The sequence below is a fragment of the Mesoplodon densirostris genome, chromosome 1, assembly GCF_025265405.1.
Source record: "Mesoplodon densirostris isolate mMesDen1 chromosome 1, mMesDen1 primary haplotype, whole genome shotgun sequence".
NCBI classification, from domain to species: Eukaryota; Metazoa; Chordata; class Mammalia; order Artiodactyla; family Ziphiidae; genus Mesoplodon; species Mesoplodon densirostris.
In genome coordinates, this window is record NC_082661.1 from 226,983,826 (window position 1) to 227,006,356 (window position 22,531).

At 37.4% G+C, this 22,531-nt stretch overlaps 1 pseudogene; it reads left to right on the plus strand.

Moving 5' to 3' along the window:
• The first annotated feature begins 7,730 nt into the window (after positions 1 to 7,730).
• On the plus strand, positions 7,731 to 7,860 carry LOC132501200 (U2 spliceosomal RNA; annotated as a pseudogene).
• Positions 7,861 to 22,531: the final 14,671 nt, after the last annotated feature.

Genomic DNA, 22,531 nt, shown 5'->3' on the forward strand with positions numbered 1-22,531 from the left:
AGAATATAAAATAACATAGTATAAACAAAGACAAATATGATTTAAAAGGTATAGTAAATATATATTTGAGTAAATATGAATTTCTTTTAAAAAGTAATGTAGGTACTGCAGATCTTTTTGCCAGAAAGATACAGTTTTGCACCATTATAAAAATAAATGTTATGAGTAATAAAGGATTTAGGGAGGGTACTGGTCTAGATTTTGAAAGACTGAAGACTAACCACCAATTTCAATTCATAAAACTTGTTGGATACTTTAAAAAACAGCTATAAAAGCCATTTTGGGTGGCAACTGAGGAAATTTGAAAATGAACTAGATATTAGATTATATTATGGAGCTACTGTTAATTGTCTTAGGCATGATAATGATATGATGGAAGAATGTCCATGGTTCTCAGGAGGTGCATGTTGAAGAATTGTGGTCATGATGTCTGAAACTTACTTTCAAATGGTCCAGCGAGGCAAAATGTATCAATGTTTGAATCTAGAGAGAGGGTAAATAAGTGTTTGCTGTCCTATTGTTTCAACTTTTCTATGGGATTGAAAATTCTTAAAACAGGAAGTTGGAGAAGGGACTTCCCTGGTGGTGCAGTGGTATAGAATCCGCCTGCCAGTGCAGGGGACACAGGTTCGAGCCCTGGCCCGGGAAGATCCCACATGCCTTGGAGCAACTAGGCCCCTTCCCCACAACTACTGAGCCTGCCCTCTAGAGCCTGTGAGACACAACTACTGAAGCCCACATGCCACAACTATTGAGCCTGCCCGCCTAGAGCCCGTGCTCCGCAGCAGGAGAAGCCACCGCAATGAGAAGCTCATGCACCACAACGAAAAGTAGCCCCCGCTCGCCGCAACTAGAGAAAGCCCATGCACAGCAACGAAGACACAACACAGCCAAAAACAAATTTAAAAAATAAAATAAAATAAAAAAAGAAAGTTGGAGAAGAAGGAAAATAAAACAGTGAAGTTGCAGATCTGGTGTCGACAATTTTATTTCATTATGTTAGATTCTCTGAACAGAAAGAGAGGTGCTTTGGGGGAATCCACATTTGATTTAGATCTCTAAGGTTATATTTTAAAATTACCATTTCTGTGTCCTCAATTTTAGGCCAGGTAGGTTTGCAAGGAACAAAACATCTCCCTGACCACTAGTTATGCCTCCCAAATACACAGCATATATCCCAAGGGGGTCGACCTAGGAATATGAGGAACTGGGGAGAAACCTCTTCACTGCTAGAAAGACACCCGAGGCTCAGGCCTCCATGAGGGCAGACCACCAGGGTTGTCATCACATAGAGGCAGGACACTGTGACTTCTGACCACTCTAAACGTTGAGCCTAACACCAGGGAGTGGTCCAAGCAGAGGATGCTCTAGCTCATTAGCACTCAGGCCAAAATTACTTAACTTGTCCAGACTATTTTAGATAGTGAATTTGATGGGTTGGTGATGCTTGCATCCAGCCCTGGCTGAGTCAACCTTTCTGGCTTTTCAGACACTTACTCAGGGAAATAGAGTAGGAATTGGCTCTTAAAATAATTCCCATGAGCAATTTGCCACAAGATTAATAGCATTCTGTCATGAATACAGGATTTGGAGAAAACATATATATACATATGTATTTATATATTTACATATGTATATAGTATACATATATATACATATATATACACACACACACATCTATATTATATTTTGCCTTTGCTAGCTTTATTTGACAATTACTTTTACTGTTTTTAAACTTTTTTTATTTTCAGGTAACTAGTTATTTCTTAATTATCTCAGTAGTAAGAAGAATCAGAAATATTGACACTGTAGAGTGATGACATTTTGCATAGCGGTCATTTTTTTTAATTCAGAAAGAATTTTAAATTTTAATTACTTCTTTTCTTACTTATCACTGTAATTTGAGGAAGTAATAAAAGCTTTAAGCATTATTTCTAGACTTATCCATAGCTAAGAAACTGGAAGGCTACGAAAAAAAATGATATGCCAAACAAAATTCTAGGAGCAGCTAAACATCCAAAACAAACTTAAAAACTCAGATAATATTTGTCCACATGATAGGAAATGACTGAATATGGAGACAAAGACAAAAGAGTATCTGACTCCTATTTCATTAGCCATCATATGTATCCACCACCATATGAGTACTAGGCTTCATTATACATTTATTTTTCATCTGAAAAATGCAGCATTCTTAATTCTATTTATTATTACTTTTATTATTTATTTATTTGGTTGCACCAGGTCTTAGTTGCAGCATGCAGGCTCCTCAGTTGTAGCATGTGAACTCTTAGTTTCAGCATGCATGTGGGACCTAGTTCCCTGACCAGGGATCAAACCTGGGCCCCCTGCATTGGGAGTGTGGAGTCTTAACCACTGGACCACATGCCACATTAATTAAGGGAAGTCCTTAATTCTATTTAGTATTGATTTGAATTAAACTATGCAGGAACAACTCATAGATTATTTTTCTTGGGACCTGCAGTGTGTTATTTCAGGGGAACTCTCTGCTATGAGCCTGTTTCACAGAAAATGGACGATGTTAAGTATAACTAAAACAGAGACTTGTTTCTAAACATTTCAGAGGTATGAGTAGTATCATTAAGTAACACAGTCCTCTCTTCAAAACTGGTCTCACAAGCAGAAAGAGTAGCCTTTGAGCCATGAGCAGCACAAGGCAAGGCCCCTTTCTATCACCGTATCTCCCATTCCATCTGTCTTTCAAAGCCCATGGCTGACAAGAGAGTAAGCTCTCACCAGGTACTTTCAGAGTGAGCTCTCATCTTGTTTACAGCCTCCAGACTCTTCATAAATATAATTAACTTCATCTACAAAAAACAGTGAAACTTTAACTATTGAAAAACAGCCTTCCAGAACCCTAAGGTTTTCAAAATGGATTTGAACCTGGAAGTAACCCTGATCTCTCCATTCTTGCATACACATAAAATAATAATAATAAAACAACAGTAGTGATAATACCTGAGCACTGAGCAAAACAAAACAAAATAAAAACCAAAAACTTCCTCAATCTATACATATCACACCTGATATTCTGATGTGCTGAATATGATTTATTCATTCATTCACTTGTTGATTGATTCAACAAATACTTATTTACCAACTATAATGAACTCCATTCAAGGTGGGGGACATGTGGGGATGGCAGTAAATAAGACAGACAAGGTTTATTTGGATGGTTGAACAGGAAGGGCCTTCAACCTAAGTCTTGGAATGATGAGGATGCAAGGATCCAAGAATAAGCACCCCAGAGAGAGACAATCGGAGAGCTAGGGGTCAGAAGTAAAAATAAACTTAGTCTGTTGATGGACAAAGGCTAAAGCATGGGAGCAAGCAAGAGAGTGGTAGGAGGTTAAGATCAAAGAAGTATTTAGTAGCCATAGGAAGAAGTTTTATTTTTATTCTGTGTGCAGTCGGATGTCACTGGAGGATTTTAAGCAGAAAAGTCACTAATATCTTATTTATGTTTTTAAAAGATTGTTCTCCCTGCTTTTAGAAGAATGGACTGTAGGAGGCAAGATAGAAGCAGGGGACAAGATAGGAGGCTATTTCAGAGTAGAGCTTGGACCAAGCTTTTACGGCATAAATGATGCATTTTGATTGCCCATAATATATATAAAAGACCACTATGTCAGCACAATGGATGAAGTAAATGGGAGAATCAAGAGAAACTAGAAAAAGCAAGGAGAGAAGATGAGGGAAGAAATTGGGAAAGATCTGAACCTAGGAATGGGCACTGTGTAATGAGCAGAGACAGAAGACCCTAAATAGGACTTCCATGAGCCTGGGACACCTTGTTATAGAAAAGTAAGGAAATGCCAGAAAGTATGATGATGCTCCAAACTAATGAGGGCATGTCAAAAGATTGTAGGAGTCTGCATGAAGGGGCAACCACTGGCAATATTCTAAGCCATGCATTCATCAGAATGAATACTGAATGAAGTGGATATTACACGTTGAAGAAAAAGGATCCATGAAGGTCATATTGACACTGATAAAAATTCTTTACAAAATCCAAGTGGAGGAGGAGTTATACTCTACAGAAAAAAAGTGCCAACTAATAAATGCAAAGACATGATGTAAGTAGAAAATCCGCATTTTTACAATCACTACAGTAATAACTGATTCAGCAAGAACCAAAAATGGGTGCCAAACTTATTGGGTAAAAGATTATTTGGGAAAAAATAGTTACACAGTCACAAGGTTTCACCCCAATATTAATTATTAATTTGAAAGGAAAACAGGTACTTTGGTACCTCTAGCAGAATTCTGGCAGAAATGACTTTAACCCAACGATCAAATTCAACATTACCAATAATGGGACAAACCAACACTGTGTGCCCGTGATGTCATTTGCTGAGAAGGACCCACATCACCTGTACAGTACTCCTTCCAAAAATGTGTTACCTGCATTGCATCATAAGGAAGCAATTAAATCCAAATTGAAGAACAATCTACAAAAATAATTGGCTTGGACTTAAAAAAAAACATCAGTGTCATGAAAGAAAAAAAAAGGACAGGATAGCACTCTAGTTAGGGATTAAGGAAGCACAACAACCAAATGCACTAAGTTATTCTTCATTGGATCCTGGATTTTAAAAAACTAAGGCTATAAAGGATAGTATGCAGATAATTACAGAAATTTGATAATGGGCCATACATAAGCTAAAAGAATATCTTTGTTCGTGGGAGATACAAGCTGTATCTCCTAAGGGCTGAACGATTATGATGTCTGCAAATGGCTCAAAGAGAAGCAAAAGATTTAAAATTAGTCTAGCTGGAGAATATACACAGTTGCTCATTATCCTCATCTTGCAAATTTTCTGTAGCTTTGAAATCTTTCCCAATAGAAAGGTGGTGAAAAGAAAACTACAAGTTCTCTGCCTGCAGAAGCAGAGAACAGCTCTCTCCATCTCCTCCCTGTGTAGAACAGCATTGTGAAAGGCAGCTAAGTGTGGTGTGAAAGGCTTAAGCTCTGAAGCCAACTTCCTGGGCTCATATTTCAACTTTTTTACATATTAACTATGTGGCCTTGAACAAGTTACTTAACTTACTTGTACCTCAGTTTCTGAACCATAAAATGGAAATAAAAACAGCACCAACCACATAAAGTTTTTGTGAGGATTAAAGCATTTAGAATTATGCTGGTAAAGAGTAAGCACTCAATAAATGTAAGCTGTTAGTATTTCACTTCCACAGTCACTAAAGTCAAGACTGAATATCCTAAATTAAAAAAAATGAGAGAATGAATCTTCTAAAATATTTATAATTGTAAACCTTACCAATAATCAAAATTATAATCTGGAAATGTGTTTATCATTTCTTACTCCCTGGTATGCTCCAAACTTCAATTTAATGTTTTGTAGTTTTTTTAATGACTAATTTTAGTAATACCTTCTTTGTGGGATTATTGTTATGGTTAGAAGTTTAAGAATACTCAAAATGATTACTCTAAGCACAAAAAAAATTAAATTATGCTTGGTATTCTCTATTAAAGATGACAGGGAAATAGTTAGGAAATATTTTCACTTAAAATAGTTCAAATTTTAATATTTAAATTCTAAGTTAACTCTTAAATATCCAGAAAGAAGATTGTACCAAATTGTTCATTTCCTGAGATCTACAGAGCTAAAGTATAGTATATTTTTACTCTCAATTATGCTTTTAAAAATATTTCCTTCACTTGCACTGCTGGTGGGAATGTGAATTTGTACAGCCACTATGGAGAACAGTATGGTGGTTCCTTAAAAAAAACTACAAATAGAACTACCATATGACCCAGCAATCCCACTACTGGGCATATACTCTGAGAAAACCATAATTCAAAAAGAGTCATGTACCAAAATGTTCATTGCAGCTCTATTTACAATAGCCTGGAGATGGAAACAACCTAAGTGTCCATCATCGGATGAATGGATAAAGAAGATGTGGCACATATATACAATGGAATATTACTCAGCCATAAAAAGAAACAAAATTGAGCTATTTGTAATGAGGTGGAAAGACCTAGAGTCTGTCATACAGAGTGAAGTAAGTCAGAAAGAGAAAGACAAATACCGTATGCTAACACATATATATGGAATTTAAGAAAAAAAATGTCATGAAGAACCTAGGGGTAAGACAGGAATAAAGACACAGACCTACTAGAGAATGGACTTGAGGATATGGGGAGGGGGAAGGGTAAGCTGTGACAAAGCGGGGGAGAGGCATGGACATATATACACTACCAAATGTAAGGTAGATAGCTAGTGGGAAGCAGCCGCATAGCACAGGGAGATCAGCTCGGTGCTTTGTGACCACCTGGAGGGGTGGGATAGGGAGGGTAGGAGGGAGGGAGATGCAAGAGGGAGGAGATGTGGGAACATATGTATATGTATAGCTGATTCACTTTGTTATAAAGCAGAAACTAACACACCATTGTAAAGCAATTATACTCCAATAAAGATGTAAATATATATATATATATATATATATATATATATATATATATATATATATTTCCTTCAAGATGTGTCTTTCTGTTAATACCAAAATGGGGAAATGAAATAAAACCCAGAGACAGGCAAATGTATAAATCTTACAAAATATAGTTCCTCCCCTCCCCAACATGACTCTGGGACATAGAGGGCTATATTCTTAGTGAAGGTGAAGTGGAAGTAAGCTTGTTCTCAACTCCAAAGAATTGCAAGAAAGATCAATTCTCTTGAAAATGGCACTGAAAAAAGGGGGAAATGATGTTAAAAATTTAGATCCACTATTCAGTCCGCATTGTGGGTTTGTATCTGAATTCATATATTGTATAGTGCAAAAATCTCAAGTCAAGAATTCACTGTAAAGTAATCCCTTACTGATAATAACCCCAGGTCCCTGGAAGAAGCAAATAAAAAAACACTGTAAAAATCCAACTTCCAACCAATCCTATGAGAATTCCTGCAAACAAAATTCTGAGGAAAATGAGTAGCTCATAGTCAAAAATAACAAAATACATAAGAAAAAATGTCACCAAGAATGAGAACCAGTGGAACACTATGTTCCATAAAACAGTCCTATAATAAATTCAGATTGTGGAGTTATCTCTGGTGGCCTTAATGTGTCAATCTGGCTAGGCTGAGGTGTTTTTCCCATTTCTTGAATGCTTCTTGGTAGGGTAGGCTACAGGGAGGTCCTGGGATTTGGAAAGCAGGAGGGAAGCAGCAGCCATTTTGTAGTGCACACACACAGGTTGCTTTGCTGACTCACCTCGATATGAAGCATCAGCAGGACCTGCAATTGCTCTACCTTCCCCTCCATCCTTCTTTAGCTTTTCTAACTCCTAGGTAAAGCATGTATATATAGTTCTGTGACAAAGGACCCCAGCTTCTGCAGAATACCCTTGTCACCAATGACAGAAGCAACAAGAATGGATACATGTATCCATCTACCCTCTAGGATTCTAGCCCATGCTGGTGAATTCCAGCCTGCTTATGATCTTCTGTTCCTGCCCTGTAGACTTAAAGCTCCAGATTCAAAAGTAGAAACCACAGCCTTGCAGACACTACTTAGCTCTCCAAATTGCATAAGCCAATTCCCTGTAACAGATCTGTGTGTGTGTTTGTGTGGGTGTGTATGTATTTCCTAGCAAGGGATTTATGGTTGTTGTTTGAAACTTGACTGCTACATTATCAGACATGAATTATAAAACGACCACATTTAATATGTTTAAAGAAAGGTGAATCGCTTCTCGGTCTTTTGGCTAAGATCAAAAGTAGTATCTGCTCATATCAGTTTAATATCTGATATGTCCTCTATCCAAGGATAATATATTATTAGAAAGGAATGAAGTACTGATACATGCTACCTCATGAATGAACCTTGAAAACATTATGCTAAGTGAAAGAAGCCAGCCACAGACAGCCACGTACTGTATGGTTTTATTTATGTGAAATGTCCAGAATAGGCAAATCCATTGACAGAAAGTAGGTTAGTGGTTGCTAGGGGCTGGATGGGTTAGGGGGAAATGGTGAGCGGCTGCTAAATGGTCCAGGGTTTCTTTTTGGGATGATGAAATGTTATAAAATTGATTTTGGTGATGGTTGCACAACTCTGTGAATATACTAAAAACTAATGAGTTGTATAATTTAAATGGATGAATTTTATGGTATGTGAAATATATCTCAATAAAGCTGTTTTTTAAAAACAAAAAAAACCTAAAGTAAATAAAAGGAGCTAAAACTCAAAAAAAAAAGAAAGGAAGAAAGGTGAGAGGGTTCTGCTTGTGCTTAGGATGTAAAAACCTGCTAGACAAGTTTGCTCCCATTCTAACTACAAGAAAAAATTGTATAATCAGTAAAATTATAACTTTTCTAGAACTCACGAGAGAGATGAGGTCACAGGACAACCAAGTAAATTGAATTCCACAGAGTGACAATCCCCTCTGCAGAGAAGTGGGACTTTTGCCTTTGAGAGGGCGTGAGTAGAAGAAGTCATTGCTATAAAGTTGGATAAGAAGAAATCAGCTAATATTGCTTAATAAATTCTTAAAATCAGTACAGGCTGATGAATCAGTTTAGAATAACTGGGAGTCCCTGACACAAAGAGAATCTGCACTCACTTGCAAGTTCTTTTCTGCAGGCTTCTACTAGGTCAAAACTAAGCATAGGGCAGAAGACTCGAGAAAGTCCCTGCTGATGTGCAATGGTAATTGACTGATGCGGGAGGAAAAATGCATAAAAGACTGCCTGCTTCCCTAGATCCTTCTTTCTTTGGAGCAAAAGCTTTGTACCACTTGTTAGGGGCAGCAAAACTTTATGAATGATCTACTGCTTGAAGGAAGGGTAGAAATAAAAGCCCTCTGCGTCTGGGGAAAGCACAGGAATACCTCTTGGGCTCAGATTCCTGTACTGATATAAACTAGAGGTCTGCTACCACTGGAGAAGGGGTAAGACTACCATAAATACAATGCAGAGTTTGGCTACCATGGGGGAATATGGGCAGAATTGCAGAGAAAGTTCCACCCTCTGAGTTCCAGGGTCACAGGCTTGCCTAAGACTATGGCTGGATCAGGATAACTGATAACCACCTTTGTCCCCACCACTACCACCAGGAGCCTACCATTAGTAACTATCGATAACAGTCTTCCACTGAAAAAAAAGAGACTTCCTCTTCAGTGTAAATGTTAAGGGACTACTGGAAGCTATGGGTAGAGCAGGAACACTGCCAGGTCACATGCTGAGCGTAAGGTAACCATAACCCACTGCTGGCTGAATTTCAATTTTGTATCGCACTGAAGATGATAACAACAACAACAACAACAACAAAATCCAAGTTTAGTTCAACCTGTGACTAGATGGACCCAGTGCCCCACACTAATGGCCTGACTGAAGAAGCAGCATGCCTATTTCCAGACATAAGGACTATACATGTCTCAGTGTCTACAGTTCTTCAATACGTAATGTCTGACATTCAATCAAATATTTGAGTTACACAGAAAGACAAAGGAAGAAACTACCCATTGTCAAGAGATTAGGGAATCAACAGAAGCAGACTCAGAGATGACCCAGATGTTGGAGCCCTTAGTCAGGGATGTCAAAATAACTAGAATTAATATGTTAAAGGACTGGGTGGAAAAGGTCTATAACATGCATGAATATATGGGGGAATTTTAGCAGAGAAGTAGAAACTATAGAGTCCAGTGGAAATGCTAGAAATTTAAAAAAGTAATAGAGATGAAAAAATCTTTTGATTGACTTATTAGCAGAATCAATAAAACTAAAGAAAGATTTAGCAAACATAAAGATAGGCCAACAGAAATTATACAAACGGAAACACAAATAGAAAAAAAAGAGTGAAAAAAATATAATAGAGCACCCAAGAACTGTGGGACAGAATCAGTCTAACATATATGTAACTAGTCTCAGAAGGAAGAGAACAGGAATTCTCTGGTGGTCCAGTGGTTAGGACTCCATGCTTCTACTGCAGGGGGCACAGGTTTGATCCCTGGTTGGGGAACTAAGCTCCCACAAGCCACATGACATGGCCAAAAAAAATAAAAAAGAAGGAAGAGAACAGAGTAATGATGATAATAATAACAATGATGATGATAGCTAACCTCCAAGAATCCCAAGTAGGATAAATACCAACACCACACACACACTTAGACATATCATAAACAAACTGCTGAAAACCAAAAAGCAAGAAAACACTGAAGGCAAGAAGAGAAAACAGGAAACATTACATAAAGCAGAACAAAACCCAGAAGCAACCCAGAATTTTATACCCAGTGAAAATCTATTTCAAAAATGAAAGAAAAATAGAGACTTCTTTCAGACAATAAAAACTGAGATAATTCACTGCCAGAAGACCTGAACTACAAGAAATGTTAAAGAACATTCTTCAGGAAGAAGATATACGATATTAGGTGGTAGTTTTAAAACCTACACAAATCAATAAAAAGCACCAAAAAATTTTTAAAACGGTCAATTTAAAGAGACTTTATCTTATTTGTAAGCTCTTTTTAAAAAAGAAAAAAAACTGACTATCTAAAGCAAAAATGATGATGTATTGTGCATTTTATAACATGTAGAATTAAAATGTATAACCAACATCCTACCAAAATTGGGAGGAAAGAATTTGAAGTATAAGAATGAAATAATGCCCTTTGCAGCAACATGGATGAACCTGGAGATTATCATACTAAGTGTAGTAAGTCAGAGAAAGACAAATACCTTATGATATCATTCATATGTGAAATCTAATTTTTTTAAAAAAATGATACAAATGAACTTATTTACAAAACAGAAACAGACTTACAGATATCGAAAACAAACTTATGGTTACCAAAGGGGAAATGTGGAGGGGAGGGATAAATCAGAAGCTTGGTATTAACATACACACACCACTATATATAAGACAGATAACCAACAAGGACCTACTGTATAGCACAGGGAACTCTACTCAATATTCTGTGATAACCTATATGAGAAAAGAATCTGAAAAAGAATGAAAAAAATATATATATGTGTGTATAACTGAATCACTTTTCTGTACACCTGAAACTAACACAACATTGTAAACCAACTGTACTCCAATAAAATTTTTTTTTAAATTGATTCTAAAAGAAAAACATTTTGAAGCATAGCACTGTAAGATTATTACACTATATAGGAAGTAATATAATCTTAGTTGAAGGTAAACTGTGATAAGTTAAAGATGGATATTGTAAAGCCTAGAGCAACCACTAAAAAATTAAAGAGATGCAACTAATAACACAAATGGTAGTAATAAAATGAAATCAGTAATATGTGACACAATCCAAAAGAAGGTGGTAAAAGAGGGGAAAGAGAACAAGGAACTGATGGAAAACAGTAGCAAGATGTTAGATTTAAATTCAATCATACTACTAGCTACATTAAATATAAATAATCTAAACAACACAGAAGTCAGAGATTGACAGATTGAATAAGCAGCAAGATCCAACGTAGGTTGTCTATTTCTTCAAATAAAAAAAAAACCACAAGGCAACTATGAAAATATGTGCATGGAAAAAGAAACTCTTTAAGAGGAACAAGCATATTTAAAAGTGAATAAATAGGCCTTCTAAAAATTAAGAATATAATATTTTTTTAAGATTTTTTTTGATGTGGACCATTTTTAAAGTCTTTATTGAATTTGTTACAATACTGTTTCTGTTTTATGTTTTGGCTTTTTGGCCATGAGGCATGTGGGATCCCAGCTCCCCAGCCAGGGATCAAACCCGCACCGCCTGCATTGGAAGGTGAAGTCTCAACCAATGGACCACCAGGGAAGTTCCAAGAATATAATATTCTTTAGAAAACAAAATGGATAGATTTTAACATATAATCAAAAAGAGAATTAGTGAACAGGAATAGATTTGAAAAATTATTCAGGAGTCATCAAAAAGAAACAGGATAACGGTGATAGTGAATTTACAAGAAGTTATAAGAGTAGAGTGAGAAAAACTAACATAAATCTAATTTGATTTCCAGAAAGAGATAAGAGAGAGAATTTGGCAGAGAAAATATTTGATGACAGAACAGTTAAAATTTTCTTAAAATACAGCACTCAGAGACTCAAGAAGTCTTACAAATCCAAGCAGCATAAATCAAAAGAAATCTACAACCAGATGATTCATAGTAAAACTGTAGAAGACTAAAGTCAGAGAGGATTTTAATAGTGGTCAGAGGATTGAAAAATTAGACAGACACATAGCTGTTCATCTTTCCAAAAAAAGCCAGGGGCTTCCCTGGTGCCGCAGTGGTTAAGAATCCGCCTGCCAATGCAGGGGATACGGGTTTGAGCCCTGCTCCAGGAAGATCCCACATGCCGTGGAGCAACCAAGCCCGTGCGCCACAACTACTAAGCCTGCGCTCTAGAGCCCACGAGCCATGACTACTTAGCCCAAGTGCCACAACTACTGAAGCCCACGCTTGTGCTCTGCAGCAAGAGAAGCCACCACAATGAGAAGCCTGCACACCGCAATGGAGAGTAGCCCCTGCTCGCCACAACCAGAGAAAAGCCCGCGCATGGCAACAAAGACCCAATGCAGCCAGAAATAAAAATAAATAAATAAAATTATTTTTTTCAAAAAGCCAGAAGACAGTGAAATAATAGTCAAAGTACTGAAGAAACAATGTCCCCAAAAATTCTTGGGTTAATATATTTAACAGTGAAATGTTGTAAATATTTTCTTTGAGATTGGGAATTAAGATAAGGGTGCTCATTATCACCACTTGTGTTCAATATTATGCTGAAAATTCTAGTCAGTGCAGTAATTCAAGAGGACAAGTAAAAGCATAGAGTTTCAAAGGGAGAAACAAAACTATCATTATTATAGATGGCATAGATGTACACACAGGAAATGCAAAAGAATCTATGGGTAAATTACTAAAATTAACTAGAGCTTAGCAGTACAGCTGAATATACAGTTAACATATAAAAATGAGTTGCATTTTCATAAACCTGCAACAAATAGATAAAATGAACTTTTAAAAATGTCATTTCCAGTAATATTTTGAAAATGTACCTAAGATAGAGCTAACAGAAGATGTGGAAAACTTTTATGGAGAAAGCCATAAACATTTTACTACATATTAAAGATGGCCTAAATAAATTGACATGCACATCATATTCCTGGATTAGAGGACTTATTATTGTGAAAGCGTCAATTCTTGAGAAAGAAGAAGGTAGGGAATTGCCCTACCAATTATCAAGTTTACTGTAAAGTTATTGTAATTAAGACAATGTGGTTTGGGCACAGGAATAGACAAACTGTGGAAGAGAATGGAGACATAGACAATCATTTGATAAATGATAGAGTCACTATTGCAGTTTAGTGCAGAGTGATTGTGCAGTTCAATGTACCACTGAACCAGTTTCAAGTGGAGAACAGATCTAAATGTGAAAGGCAAAAAATAAAGCGTTAAGAATATCACAAAGGAGAATATCTCTGTGACCTTGAGGGTATTAAAGGATTTTTTAAAAGATTTTCTTTAATGGACAATTTTAAAGGAAAAGTTAATAAATCCAGTTACATTGAAATTAAGAATTCCTCAAATGCTATCATGAAAGGGAGTAAAAAAGCAAACTGTAAAGAGGTATTTGCAACACATATTAGCACAAAAGACTAGCATTCAGAATATACTAAGAACACCACTGAATTGATAAATAAAATGAGAAAAAACAAGATAAAGCTGAGCAAAGATAGATAGGTAGATAGATGATAGATATTACTAAAGAAGAAACCAAATGACAAACACATTAAAAATACTCAACTTCATTAGTAATTAGAGAAATGCAAATGAAAATCATAATAAGATACCATTAAACACCCACCTGTTTTGCAAAATTTAAGAACTGTGGTAATATAAAGTGTAGAAGAAGTGAATCAGTGAAGAAGTGAATCAGTGAGAATTCTTATATACTTTGTTGGGGGTATAAATGGGAATGACTGCTTTGGAAAACAATGTTTCATCACTATTAAACTTGTACATACACTGCAATTTCAGTAATTACTCTCCAACATATATATCCTCGATCAACTCATGTTCCTGAGCACCTGGGTACAAATATAAGAATAATCAAAGCAGATTGTTCTCACTAGCTCCAAACTTAAAACAACCCAAAAGTATATAAACCACAGAACGGTAAATAAAACATAAATACAACCAATGAAAATGAAGGAACTACATCTACATGAGTGAATAGCAAAATTATAATGTAGAATAAAAGAAGCAAGTCATAAAATTATACATACACTATGGTTTCATTGATAGAAAATACAAAAACAGGCAAGCCTAAAAAATATTATTTAAGCATGCACACATGAGTGGCAAAGATATTTTTTAAAAAGTGAATAATAGACATAAAATTCAGAGGAATTTTTTTTGGGGGGAGAAAAGAAAGGAACAGAATTTGGGAGAGGCCTAGAGAAAAATTCTAATATACTCTAAATGTATTCATTTATAACTTGGTTGATATGTGAAAGGGTGTTTTATTATTAAAAATGTACATATGTATTTTAAATGCTCTTATGTTTATATAAAAGATTTCAAAAGAAAAAAGGAAAAACAAATTTAAAAAAATAATGAATCTTTACTTCCAGCCAAGATGGAGTAACAGAGACAAGACACTCTACTGCCTGAAACAATGGACCAAAAAATGGACAAAATATATGAAACAATGGTTTCAAAACACTGAACACCAGGCATTGAAGGAAAGTGACCCCTGAGAGGAGAGCCCTACAACTGGCCCAGCTTACTGCTTTGAGAGAATTTCTACCTGGAGAAGTAGAGGGGGGACTCAAGCAGAGCCCAGGAGACTCCCCAAGTTGAGATGTAAGAAAGTCTTGAGAGACAAAAGTGGTCAGGGTTCACAGGACCAAGTACCAGAGAGAGGACAGCTGCATGGAGAGAGAACTCCAGAGAGCTGCAGAGTCCCCTTTGAGAATTCAGTAGAATTCTGATGAATGCATGCAAGTGAGGAAACCACCCAAGTATGAGCAAAGTACCACCTAAAAGGATCAAACGGTATAACACTGAGTGTGGGAAAATTTACACCCCGTAGGATATTTATTGAGGCTCCTCTATGCTAGGCAAGTTAACAAGTATATCTTAGCTTCACAAAAACCTGTGAGATAGATAATACACTCATTTTACAGAAAAGGAAGCTGAGGTTCCAGAAGGGCATAGCTTTTGCAGGATTACCAAACTAGTAAACGTCAGTGCCTCGATCCAAGATTAAGTCTTCTGACCAAAAAACACATGTCTTTTTGCAGTTTGCTGTGCTCTCTCTCCTTGCACCATGGTCTGTGGTTGACAAAATTCAGAATTATCTTTCCTTTATCTTACTTGCTGGAAATCTCTCTTCCTTCAGTAATTACTTGGAACTGGCACTCAACACTAATAATGCACATGCTCAACATTTTTCATAAATGCTGCAGTTTTTCTTCATCCTTTCAAGGTCAACTTTCTTTAGAGGAGAGTTATAGTTTTATTCAAATTATTTAAAAAATGAATTGAGTACCTTCAGGGCACCAGAACAAACTTTGTAAAAACATTTACACAGAGTCATAAATATTGGGGTTTTTGGAAATGATTTTTTTCTACAAAACACTTTCTGTCTTCAAGAATGTTAGTTAAATCCAGAGGCTTTAATCAAGTCATCCCTAAAATCAGCATCGCATCACATCTTTCAAGGTTTGGTGGAATGGATGAATGAAATCCCTAATTGAAGAATCATGGAGTTGGGGATAGTGTGGGCCATTTCAAATGGAGCAATACTGTGAATACAAAATGTCACCTGCCATATCCGTAAACAAAGGCTGTTGCAGCCATCAAGCCATCACATTACAGCCGCCCAGATGATGAGCCCTGAGGGAACTCAGGATGAAAGAACATAGGATACTGGCCCCAGATAGCTGAGGTGCATGTCAAAGGAATGATTGCAGTGAGCCCAAGTTTTGCATCTTCCCATACAAAGAAAAGGGCTAAATTCCCTAACTTAATATATCTGGTTTTCTTTAATTGACAGTAATCTTTTGATTCCAACTACCTGGTCTTTTGTTGCAAAAACTCTTATATATCCTGGCTCCCCCCTTGCTTCTTCGGAACAGTCTCTCAGAATTACCTGAGATGCTGTGTCCCAGGCTTAAGTTCTGAGTTTTGTCTGCCAAGTAAAACATGACTCTCAACTTTTAGGTTGTGCATTTTTTTTTCAGTCAACAATACCTAAGGGGTATCCTAAATCTGGATCACTGAATCCTGAAACTAGACCCAAAATTTCACATTTTTGTTTGTACAGTTTTCCAGGGGGACTCTAACAGTTTTCTTCAGATTCCCAGTGGAGTCTATGATCCAGTTAAGATAAACTTTTACTCAATACTAGTCGTTCTCAAAGTGTGGTCCCTGGACCAGCAGCAACAGCATCACCTGGGATCTTGTTAAAACTGCAAGTGCTCGAGCTTCACCTGGACCTGCTGAATCAGAAACTCCGAGGGTGGGGCCCAGTGATGCATTAAGGATCTCTCCAGGCAACGCTGATGAGCGTTCAAGTTTAAGAACACAACTCTCTACTTCCCTTGGATTGGCCTCTGTTCTCATCCAGCTGAAAAGGCATCCCTTATCTCCTCAGAGAACTCCCTTTTTTTTGACCTTGTTCAAGCTCATCTCGAATTCTACTGAATGGCGGAAGCTTTCCAAGCCCGGAGGAACTAAATTCAATTTCTCCCATCATCTGGAAAAAGTCACCTCCCCCAACTCCCACCCTAACACAGGATATTCACATTGTTTCTTAAAAGAAAAATAAATAAATACAGAAACCCAGAATCAAAACTTCAAACCGACCACAAAAAGTACTTGGTGTGTGTTTGGATAATATGTGCATAAATATGTGACATGTTTATTTTATTGTTTTAGAGCTTAAACTTCTGGACTAAAGGAACTATCACTTATATATACTCTTGGGCAACAGAGGAGCTAAAGCATTTTTTAAACACTGGGGACTAGCAAAAATATCCCCAAATCATGATTCTGTCTGATAATCTGCTATAAACTCACAGGGCTAGGTTAAATCGGTGTCCCTGTAATTGCCTGCATTTAAAATGTTCATCAGAGGTGGTGTCCCCATGGTGCTCTAGCTACTGCATGGAATAGATGACAATTCTGACCCCTCTTCCCATGGTCGCCTCCCTGTGGCATTCTGTGCATCTGGCTTAGCTTTCCTGGGAAGAAAAACTGAAAACTTTCTTGGTCCTGAGCCATGCTCTCATCTGGGATAAAGATTAAGAAAGAGGAAGGGAGCTTTTGCTCAGATTATAAATGCCAGATGCTGCCAAATTAATGGTCCGACACAGCCACATGGTGCTTACTTCAAACTCCTCTCTAAAGAATGTGCTGGAAACTGTCAGGAATCACGGAGGAGTGGCCCCCTGCATTCATGAACACTCACTCTAAGATTGCCACCGATAGAATAAAGGGAAATCCTTAGACCTTATTATGGTTTATCAGCTTTCATGTAGCTCAGAGTTTCCCAGATTGGACTTTCATACCCCAGGGAACCATGAGAATTGTTAAAGAGGTCACCATGGTGGCTTCAAGCCAAGAGGACATATACCACCATCGACGAAAGGCATTTTGCCTGAGACTTAGTATTGACTGATAGGAAACCACTCAGTCATTATAAATGAAAGAGCCCTTTGATCATTTTCCTTGCAAAAACTGAGGAAGAGTAAATGGGTCAAAGCTAATGTGTATAAAGAAAGTAGCAAACAGAAATGTGAGTGATAACAAAATAAAAAGGAGAGAAAAAACAGTCCGAGAAGAGAATGTAGAGAGAGAGATTAAGCAGTGAAGAAAGGAAAACAGTGCAACAGAACCAACTGTTTCTAAGCGAATGTTTTTAATTACAGTAATAACTTTGAGCACGGCCTCTAGGGGAGAAATATTTATGAAGGGGTCTAAATAGGATTTATTGGATCAGTATTACTGAATTTTTCTTTTGCCTTAAACTCAAATATGTTTTGGCCAGCACTGTTCCTGAGCCTGTCTTTAGCTAAATTTTTTTTTTTTTTTTTTTTTTTTTTTTTTTTTTTTTGCGGTACGCGGGCCTCTCACTGTTGTGGCCTCTCCCGTTGTGGAGCACAGGCTCTGGACGCCCAGGGTCAGCGGCCATGGTTCACGGGCCCAGCCACTCTGCAGCATGTGGGATCTTCCCGGACCGGGGTACGAACCCGTGTTCCCTGCATCGGCAGGTGGACTCTCAACCACTGCGCCACCAGGAAAGCCCTAGGTAAAATTTTGAAATTTTGTTCAGTTGGATTTTGTTCAAATGGATTTTAATTTTTTTTAAATACTGCATTAAAATATCATTTATCTTAATGACTAAGTTTTTTTGACACCCCTTAAATTTTGCCCCCAAGGCGAGTGCCCTATGTCTTACCCTAATGCTGGCCCCATAGGGCATACCATTCTTCAGATTTTGATTGGGTACTGTCAGAAGAGATGGAGAAACAAAGGTACTTCTTTCAAATGGAAAGTCTACTTAAGTGTCTGGGTTCAGCCGAATGTAGACTTTGAGGCTGGAAGTTCTCTTGGGAAGATATTTTCCCAAATTATGGGGTTGGAGAAATGCTTGTACCTTGAATTAGATGTGACGACTTATTCTGAAAAAAGTTTCTTCCATTTACATTATCTAGCAAAAGCCAGGCAAACACTCTTCTCATGGTTATCTCTTGCTCTGTCACAAACATAAGGCACTAAAGTGAAACCAAAGACTTGTCCTGCCAAGTCTGATGCGAAAGGCAAACCAGAAACATAGCAACTCTCAGGTTTAAACTGCAGTGTGAACCTGACAAGATTCTCCCTGGAGTAACTTAAGAAGGCTCAAGAAACACATGCTTTGAATGTTTATCTGTTCATGTGGGAAAGGATATATAGATCTGGGTTCATACGTATTAAGTCTGGATCTGTAGACTCCATCAGGAAACCACAGAAATGCATTTGGATGAAGAAAATCCTTGTAGAATAAAAGTAAAGTAACTGACTTGAGAAAATCGGATCTCATGCTACCTTTAAAGAAAACTACAATGGTATGTTCATATTGCAAAGGTGGGTGACTGTGAATTTTGGTACATGCAGTCAACAATAATAGTTTTTATTATCTTGTTATCATTTGTGAAGGGAGAGCAGAGTATTAGGCATTTTACTTATGTTGTTATTTTTATACTCATAATAACCATGAATGAGAGACTGTACTATCTACATTTTCCATGTGAGGAGATTGAAGCTTAGAAAAGTGATCTGCCCACAGCCAGACCAAGAAGTTTGTGAGTTGTGGGTGGGACCAGATCTTTAACCTGAGTCTATCTAATTCCAAAGTCACCGAGTTTCCCTCTAAACCAGGGGTATACAGACTACAGACCTCATGCCAAGTCTGCTGTGCCACCTCAGTCTGCAAACTAAGAATGGTTTTTATATCTTTAAATGGTTGACAAAAATCAAAAGAATAATGTTATTTTGTAAAATGTGAAAATTACATGAAATTCAAATTTCAGGGTCCATAAGTAAGATTTTATTGGAACACAGCCACACCCATTCATCTCCTTGCTATCTGTGCTGCATTCACACTACAACGGCAGAGTGAAGTAGTTGCTACAGAGCCTGTACAGCCTACAGCCTAAAATATTTTCTATCAGGTCCTTTAAGACAACGTTATCCTAAGTTGGTAGTAACATTTTTTTAAAGGTCATTTTTTTTAAATCCCAGCAAAAAATTAAATAACCCAATCGAAAAATGGGCAGAAGAACTAAATAGACATTTCTTCAAAGAAGACATACAGATGGCCAACAGGCACATGAAAAGGTGCTCAACATCGCTAGTTATTGGAGAAATGAAAATCAAAACTACAATGAGATACCACCTTGCACCCGTTGGAATGATCATCATTAAAAAGTCTACAAATAACAAATGCTGGAGAGGGTGTGGAGAAAAGGGAATCCTCCTACACTGTCGGTGATGTAAGTTGGTACAGCCACTATGGAAAACAGTATGGAGGTTCCTCAAAAAAATAAAAGAATTTCCATATGACCCAGCATTTCCACTCCTGGGCATATATCTGGACAGAACACTAATTCAAAAAGATACATGCAACACTATGTTCATAGCAGCACTATTCTCAATAGCCAAGACATGGAAACAACCTAAATGTCCATCAACAGACGAATGGATAAAGAAGATGTGGTGTATTCACACAAACACACACAATGGAATACTACTCAGCCATAAAAAAAGAATGAAATAATGCCATCTGCAGCAACATGGATGCAACTAGAGATTATCATACTTAGTGAAGTAAGTCAGAAAGAGAAAGACAAACACCATAAGATATCACATAGGTAGAATCTAAAATATAACACAAATGAACTTATCTATGAAACAGAAACAGACTCACAGACATAGAGAACAGACTTGTGGTTGTCAAGGGGGAGGGGGGTGGGAGAAGGATGGAGTGGGAGTTTGGGATTAGCAGATGCAAACTATTATATATAGAATGGATAAACAATAAGGTCCTACTGTACAGCACAGGGAACTATAGTCAATATCCTGTGATAAACCGTAATGGAAAAGAATATTAAAAAAAAGTATGTATATATATATGTGTGTGTGTATAACTGAATCACTTTGCTGTACAGCAGAAATTAACACAACATTTAAATCAACTGTACTTCAATAAAAACAAATCCCAGCATTAGCAGGCTTTTTTCCCCCCTGTAGATACAACCAGGACTCCTGAACCACATCTCTGCTCTGCTGCTACAAGAGTTAAGCCTCCCTGCTCACACCTCCAGCCTACAAGGGAAAGCTCGTTCCTACCTTAACATTCTACCAATCAGATCAAGTTACTTTCTTCTTTAATTTAATTCCCATCTACACGGAATAGAACAATCTAAACAAGCACATAGATGTGACTACTGGTTTCTTGATAAGTCATGAATTTTTGCCAATCCCATGGCTGATTACAGGAATTACAATGAAGCCAAGAGAGATCACATTTATGTAGCAGCAAGAGAATATTTTTTCAAGCTGTATAATTCTACGAATAAAGAATAACAAAGTTATGGCAAGGTAAACAGCACCACACCACAATGCAAACACGACAAAGATACTACAGCAAAATTCTCTGTCTACATATCTAGTTTTTAACGCCTTATTCCAAAGGATTCCTGCTGCCTACATTTCCTCTGACAGTCACTCTGCTGACTTGGCATCCCAGACATCATTGTGCAAAATGTTCTGGGAATCCAACAGTCAGCTCTCAGCATCCTAGATCTAGCCCCTGAGCGTTATTCATAATGCTAGTGTCATCGCCAGGAGCCAATTGTACGCCCAAAATCCCCTTCAAACCGTAGGAGGAAGAAAAGTAAAGAAATGTCACTCCCAGGCACGTCAAAGGTAAAGCTAAGAGGGATGTTGTAGTTCACAACAATGGTGGGTAGGGAGCCTGTTTCTCTAGCTCTTGTCCTGACTCAGAGAAGCTTCCGTGGGTTCTCCATGAGTGCTTTCCAGTGGTGCCCTCCAGCTCACAATATTTTTTTAATGACTCTTGCCATCCACTACAGGAATTCATTGAATAGTAATGAAGTATTATTAACAGGTCTGGTAGAATACTCTTCCTTGGATAATGAAATACAGGTTTCTAGGCCAATATACATTTTCTTCGGTAGAAATTCTATTTCTTTGCCTGATTGTCAGTGGTTTAAGTATTCCCCCCTCATCTTCAGCCTTCGTTAAATCATCTTTTCATAGGGAAAATATTCTCAGCGACCTAAGCACACAACCAACTTTCCATGAAAATGAAGTCCATTTCTCCATTCCCCCCACTCCCAGATTTCTGACACGTTTAAAATTTTCTAGAGTCTGCCAAAGTCCAGGGAGTGCCAAAAATACCTCATGCACCAATCTGGTTTTCAGAACGACCTGATATGACGCAGCTGAATTTTGACAGGCTAGCAGAAAGGAAATGACTTAAATCAGAAGCAGGCTTGGTTTAAAACTGTCTTGTCTGGTTGTTTTCTTTTTTTCCTAGATGGTTCCAGGAAAAATAAATACGATTCTTGTGAGTGTCTACTTTGGAAATTTTTTTTTCCTTTCTTTGTCATTATTTGTGTGAATCTCAACGGGCCGCTGAAGAGAATTTTCCAGGAGCAAATGAAAGAGAAGGGCCAATGAAAAGACTCACTTTGCTCTTATTAACCTAACTCTTTTTCACTTGTGGGTGAGCTGTTGAGTCAGCCAGTAATAGGATCATTGTTAAAGATTTACCGGGTTCCTTGACCTCAGGAAAATAATCTCCTTTAGTCTAGAACCAAGACCAGTTTGCAAAGTTCTCTTTAGGACTCTTGAGAACTAAACCAAAAATAACTTAGATAACTAAGTGGCTCAGGACCAAAACTTTAAAATTTAAAGTACTTAGGAAGGGCTTCCCTGGTGGCGCAGTGGTTAAGAACCCGCCTGCCAATGCA